A 6630-nucleotide genomic window follows, 5' to 3' on the forward strand; every position below is an offset into this window, starting at 1 on the left:
CTCCCTCATGAATACTGAGCAGCACATCAAATATTCATCGCACACACGCACAACACACACTGCCCCTCTGCACTGTGCACACACAGGCTCTAACAAACGAACTGTGCACACCCACCCTTCCCTGCTCTTCCTTACGTGCCTGAACGCACCCATAGACACGCGCACACACTGCAGTTATTCATTCACTATGAGGGGAAAGAACCAGTTCAAACTGAGCGGCCATGAAAGTTTAATACGCCAAGTGTCCGACAGATTTACAAACACACACTGAGCCACCAGAGTGCGCAGCTACAGACGCAACACTTCTCCTTCTTTTATTCACATCATGAAAGTTTCATCCAAGGGATGTCAAGTGTTTCACTCTCCTGAGCTGTTTGTTGCACCTGTATTTTACAATCCTTAAATATTTCAAGCAAATTGAAATGCTAGGATACAACCAGCAGCATCATCCTCATCATTAGCTCAGTCTGAGGCCTGAGTAGCTGTCAGCGCCGTTAGATTCATATTCATCAACGTGAGAAAAGAGTAATTTGGCTCTTCATCACTGTACTCCCCCAGGCACAAAGCTGTGCCAAGTGTTCCAGCCTGCTTTAACTCTCTCTGCTGTACACACACTTAACCTTTGCTCAGATGTCTCACTGTGTCCTAACAGGGGGCTCATAGATTCACAATTAGAGAACATAATTAACTAAAAAAATATATTCTTGAAAAAAACCTGTCATTAGTCTACCAGGCAGACATCTTTAAAACTAATGGAGACCCTGTCTTCATGAGAAATCCTTCTGTTGCACTATAAAATGTTTTAAAAATAACATCCAGTGTTATGATGTGGCAACCCAATATTAAATAATGATCTTTTTTATGTCTAGATACTGCCACACAACAAAATGAATGTCAGCGCATTACATATTATTCAAATTATTCATGATGCAAAAGGTGGAGTGAAGGGGTGGCCATAGATTAATCTTCTGCAACCCCCCAAATTTGTGGAAAATATACTTTTAAGTAATCTAAAGCTAGACAGCAAAGTTTTCTCAAATGATAGGAGTGGTTGTTTTACATATGGCGGTGGCCGTCTTGGATTTTGATGTGGCAACCCAGTTTTCTATAGTGACCTTTACTTACTCTGAGATAGAGCAACACATTAAAATGAAGTTGGCACATTGCTAATTTTTCAAGTTGTCATGCTTACAGCATGCACGGATGGAGACGGACAGATGAGTGGTATTTCCACTTTACTCTTTTTCGCTCTCAACAGAGGACAAAGAACATAAAAACATGTGCAGTAGAACAGCTTCTAATAAAAGTTAAATCTGGTCCTCTGGACATTCAAAATAACAAAACAAAGCAAAACAACAACAACAAAAATGTAGAAACGTTTCTACATTTTACTTTTTGTTTTTTTGAATGTGCAGAGGACCAGATTTAACTTTTTTTTAGATTTTTCTACCTGGATTATTGAGCATGCATCAGGATATCAGAACAGCTTGTTTGTATGTGGTGATATAGGACAACAACGTTTTGGAATCAAAATAAAACCCAACAGTGTTGCCTTTGAAAGCTAATAATTAAAATGTTACAATAAGTGAACAGAATGGAAGTAGCTTAAAAAACTAAAATGAAAACAAAATGCAGACATTTTAGTTAGAAGCATTTATTTAGTGTCAGCTGTAAAATCAAATTAAGCCAAATTTCAGCCATTCAGCCAAATCTAAACTAAGAATTGTAAAGTTTTGCAACACAAAGTCATAAGTAACAATATGTCTTAAGATCACAGAACTGGAAGTAAAGTTGCAAATAATCCTGAATCTTTGTGAAGATCAATTATCCACATTCAGGCTTCGTCGCTGCAGGGTACGTCTGCAGAACCAGAACAGAGCCTGAGGACCAGAACTGAGCTGCTGTTCTGCAGGGCTGGTGAGTAATTTTGCAGTACTGTACATTACATATATGTATGTTGTTCAAATTACTGTACTTTTCGCTGTGTAAGTCACACCGTTTTGCTTAAATTTGCATGTCCTGCAACTTATATGTTTTTTTTTCCCATATTTATAACCCAATTTTTGGCTGTGATCTGATGATTTCATTCATTCTGACATGGAAGCTATTGAATACTACCATTTTCAGCTGCTAGAGGGCCCTCGAGTAATATGGCAAGACAAGTATCTCATTAGTAGGTAATTAATATAATTATACTACTTGTTTATTAATTTTTGTGTATGTTTCTGTATTTTTACTATATTTTCTCACACAGTATTTGATTGTAGAATGCATACTGTTAATACTTTCTTGTGGTTATCTATCTATCTATCTATCTATCTATCTAACTGTCTATCTATCTAGCTATCATCTATATATATATATATATATATATATATATATATATATATATATATATGAGCTGAATTAAAAAATGTATAGAGGAGGCTGACATTAGTATGACAGTCTCCAAAGTACTGAAAAAGTGCATTAAAATAATACGAAGTCTTTCAGCAGTATATTTTCCTGTATCTAAAAAAACTGGGGGAAGTGGGGGGGATTATTTCTTTTTTGGATCAAAATAAAACTTAGGAGAAATCTACAAACATAATTTACCTCAATTAACATATTGGAAGATCACATCTGTACAAACAAAAACTTGAATTAGTACAAGCAAAGTGTTATTTGCGTCTTGTGAATGTAGCCGTGACAGATTTTTTTTTTTTTGGGTAATAAAAAGCTTTAAACATGACATCATATTGGTACAATAAATAAATAAAAAAATCTAAGCCCAAAACAAACTAGGCTAATGTAAAATAACGTCTAACATAAAGGCCAGATATGTCCATATATCGTATTTTTCGGACTATAAGGCTCACTTAAAATCATCTAATTTTCTCAACAAAAAAAAAAACCAGTGAGACATAATCCGGTGCACCTTATGTATTAATTCTGGTTGTGCTTACTGACTTTGAACCGATTTTATGTGGTACATGGCGTTCAAAAATCTCTCAATGTTTTAGTTTTGCTAAATCCACTTCCCTCTACTCGTAGTCTTTTACTGTTATATTTTAAACATTGTAAAAAATGGAGGTAAATTACCTATTTTGGATTCAGATGACCATCAAAGAGACATTTCACTTCTTGTATAAAAGCACACATGTGAAGAGCAAAGGCACGTGTCCTTGAAAAGTTGAGTTAAACACCAGCACGAGCTTCCCTGGAAAAAAAAAAAACGCTGCTGGCAAGGTCTCAACCATTTCTTGAACTGCTTTTTTGTTGCTGCTGTTGACCGCTGGAAGAAGGTGAGCTTTTTTTTCTTCTCTGTGAATTAAGAGTATCACTTAAAAAGAAGCAGGTTTCAGAGAGAGCCCTCAATTCAAGTGGGAGAGCATAAAGGCTCCAAATGCACGATCAAAGTCATGGAGTTCTTTTTTTTTAGGATGAAACAGAAAGTGGGCCAGCGGGACGGCAGCACAATCGGAACAGCAGAGATGAGGGGAAGTGAGAAAAAGTCAAATTATTTGCTAACATGGTGTCAGTACGGACTTGTTAGTAATCAGTGTACTGCTTTAGAAGTGTAAGTACCCTCATATAGTATTAATTGATGGACAAAAGTATACTGTACTTGTATACTTTTACTGGTATGCATTGGTAGATCTTGAAAAATGTGACATATATGTTTCCAAACTCTATCCCAAAATGTGGGTCAAAGGGAATTCAAGCCTAGAAACTGTTTTGGAACCATCAGCCCTCAATAACCAGCCATTTTAGTAGCTGCACCTTTCTAGCACTGCTTCAGAACTGTCTTATTGCTTTGTGGCGTGGACTCTACAAGCTTTCCTCAGAGGTTTTGGTTCACAGAGACATGATAACATCGTGCAGTTGCTGCACATTTACCAGCTGCACATCCATAATGCAAATCCCCTGTTCCACCACATCCCAAAGGTGCTGGACTGGATTAAGATCTGGTGACTGTGGAGGCCACCGGAGTTCAGGGAGACTCATCAGATCAGACAGTGTTATTCCAGTCTTTTATTGTCCAATTTTGGCGAAACCTGTTTCTGAACCACTACGCTACATTCAGCGTTAATTAAATCCGCATTTCGGCGCATTTCTTATTTTTCTTTTTACCACAAGCCCTGCTGCTAAAACACTCTTTCTGATGGAACAGCAGTTGCATGGACACACTTGTCTTTGTTAATTCTTCTGATCAGGGAAATTTCCATATTTCTGTTTAATAGATCAATGTAAAGAAGTGGGCATGTATTTTAGCAGTAAAAGAGAAGCTCATCAGTTGTTGTCATTTCTAACCTACCAGTATTTCAAATAAAAATATGAAAACCGAACCAGGTCACTTTATGTGCTGTTGGACAGATGATCTGACAAAAGAGCCCGTTTTCAAAAGCACCATGTTATTATTTTTTTTTTTTAAACTGCCATAGCTGCCATTTTGTGGTAGCATTGTTAACAGCATGTTACTCGAAAAACAAACAGCATTTATCAAAACAATGGCTGCATAAACTATTGGAATGTGTACACTTAACTGGCTATTCAAATGTTTAAAATATATTTCCTATTTCTGGTAATTAGTGGACTATTGCAATAGCTTGTTATCTTGGTGTCCCAATACTTCTTTAAAAAGTCTTCAGTTGATCCAAAATGCTGCTGCCAGAGTCTTAACTGGAGTTAGTGGGAGAGATCATATTTCTCCAGTTTTAGCTTCTCTCCAGCTCCCTGTCAAATCCAGAATTGAATTCAAAATCTTACTTCTAACCTACAAAGCTCTCAACAACCTAGTTTCATCTTATATTCAAGATTTTATTGTTCCGTATTTTCCTAACAGAGCACTTTGCACTCAAACTACAGGCTCAATCGCGGTTCCTAGAGTTTCCAAAAGCAGAATGGGAGGAAGATCTTTCAGTTATCAGGCTCCTCTCTGGTGGAACCAACGTCCAGTTTCTGTCCGTAAAGCTGACACATTGTCCAGTTTGAAGACTGGGTTTAAGACTTAGCTTTTTGATAAATCCTATAGTTAGGGTCGGCTTGTTATGTTGCTATAGGTTTAGACTACTAGAGGACAAATTGACCTCATTTCCTTAAATTAATTGTTACAAATGAATAGTTTTCATTTGATATTATTTCTATCTTAACATGTGATTCTTGACCTGCCATTGTGTCTCTGTTCCTACCAAGCCCAGCCGGTCGAAGCAGATCGCCATTTGTCCTGAACCTGGTTCTGCTAAAGGTTTCTTTATGAATGTTTCTGTTCAGTGCCCTGAGAAGACTTCTGTTGTGACTTGATGCTATAAAATTAAACCGAACTGAACTGAATTGAATAAATGTTTCATGACTGGTATGTAACAAAATCTGGCTATGGTTGTAAATAACTGTTCACCAATGGTCCTAAAACCAAACGAGTCTGTTCTACAGTGCGCCTGAATAAAATTGATGTACTATCCAGAGAGGTCATTCTGCGGTCGTTATCCATCAGGGTTGTACCAGCACATACTGGGGGTGATCCTTGTGTCAGTGGTCATTGTCAGGGTTATAATGAGCTCAGGCTCTGATGAACTGTCTGAAAGACCTACTGGGATTTTTTAGAATGAAATACCTCTGATATACAGCTCACTAGGAGGGGAAAACTTCTGTAAGTAGATAAAAATCCATCATTCTTTTTTTTTTTTTTCTGCTCTGAAGTTGTTGTTTACAGGACAGAAATCCAGCTTTTAATATGAATTAAATTTTCACAGTTGAATACTGATATAACTGCCATAAATCCCTAAAAAAAATTACATTATGAATCTCATTTGTAGCTTTAGACCTTAAGAAGAGCAGAGAGTAAGATGTACAAGAATAAGCAGGTGAGGTGTAAAAGATGAGCAGCACTTTACTGTGTGAATCTCACAGCTTGAACGTGTTTATGATCAAATCTGTTATAGTTCTGTTCAAATGTACAATTTAAAATCTGAACATTAACATATTTTTTTAAAAAGCTGAATTTTATAGCTTTTATTTCAACTAATCTTGACCTGGGTGACGTGTTTCCTTTCAATAACATCATGCATGATGCTCAAAAACTTCTGAAGATCAGTTTGTGGGTGAGGTCAAAGGAAGAAGAATAAAACAGAACAACCTGTTAAAGTGAGCAACTTGAACCAGAACAGTCTGTTCTATTAGCTTGTTCATTTTCTTATCTTTAGAAATGAAAACAAAATAAAAATACTTCAAAATAAAGTAATTAAAACTGAATAGAAATACAGATTTTAGTTTGATTTGAAAATGCCATGTGTCCGACTTTAAAACACCTTCTGTCTACTTTAATTTGTTCTGCTTGCTGAGATTATTTTTAATCTTACGTACAAGATGACAGAACTATTAGAATGCATCAGTTCTGAGTGCAAATATCTAAGGAAAAGTTGGATTACAGTAAAACTTATCAAAAATCTCAATTGGTCAACTGATCAACACATTTAAATGAATATTTGATATAAGACACAATAAGATACAATAAGATATGATACGATATGATATGATAAGATGCGATATAAGATGTGATACGATAAGATGTGATACGATATGATAAGATGTGATACGATAAGATAAGATGTGATACGATAAGATGCGATACAATATGATAAGATGTGATAC

The sequence above is a fragment of the Nematolebias whitei genome, chromosome 21, assembly GCF_014905685.2.
Source record: "Nematolebias whitei isolate Nwh7 chromosome 21, NemWhi1, whole genome shotgun sequence".
Taxonomy (NCBI): domain Eukaryota; kingdom Metazoa; phylum Chordata; class Actinopteri; order Cyprinodontiformes; family Rivulidae; genus Nematolebias; species Nematolebias whitei.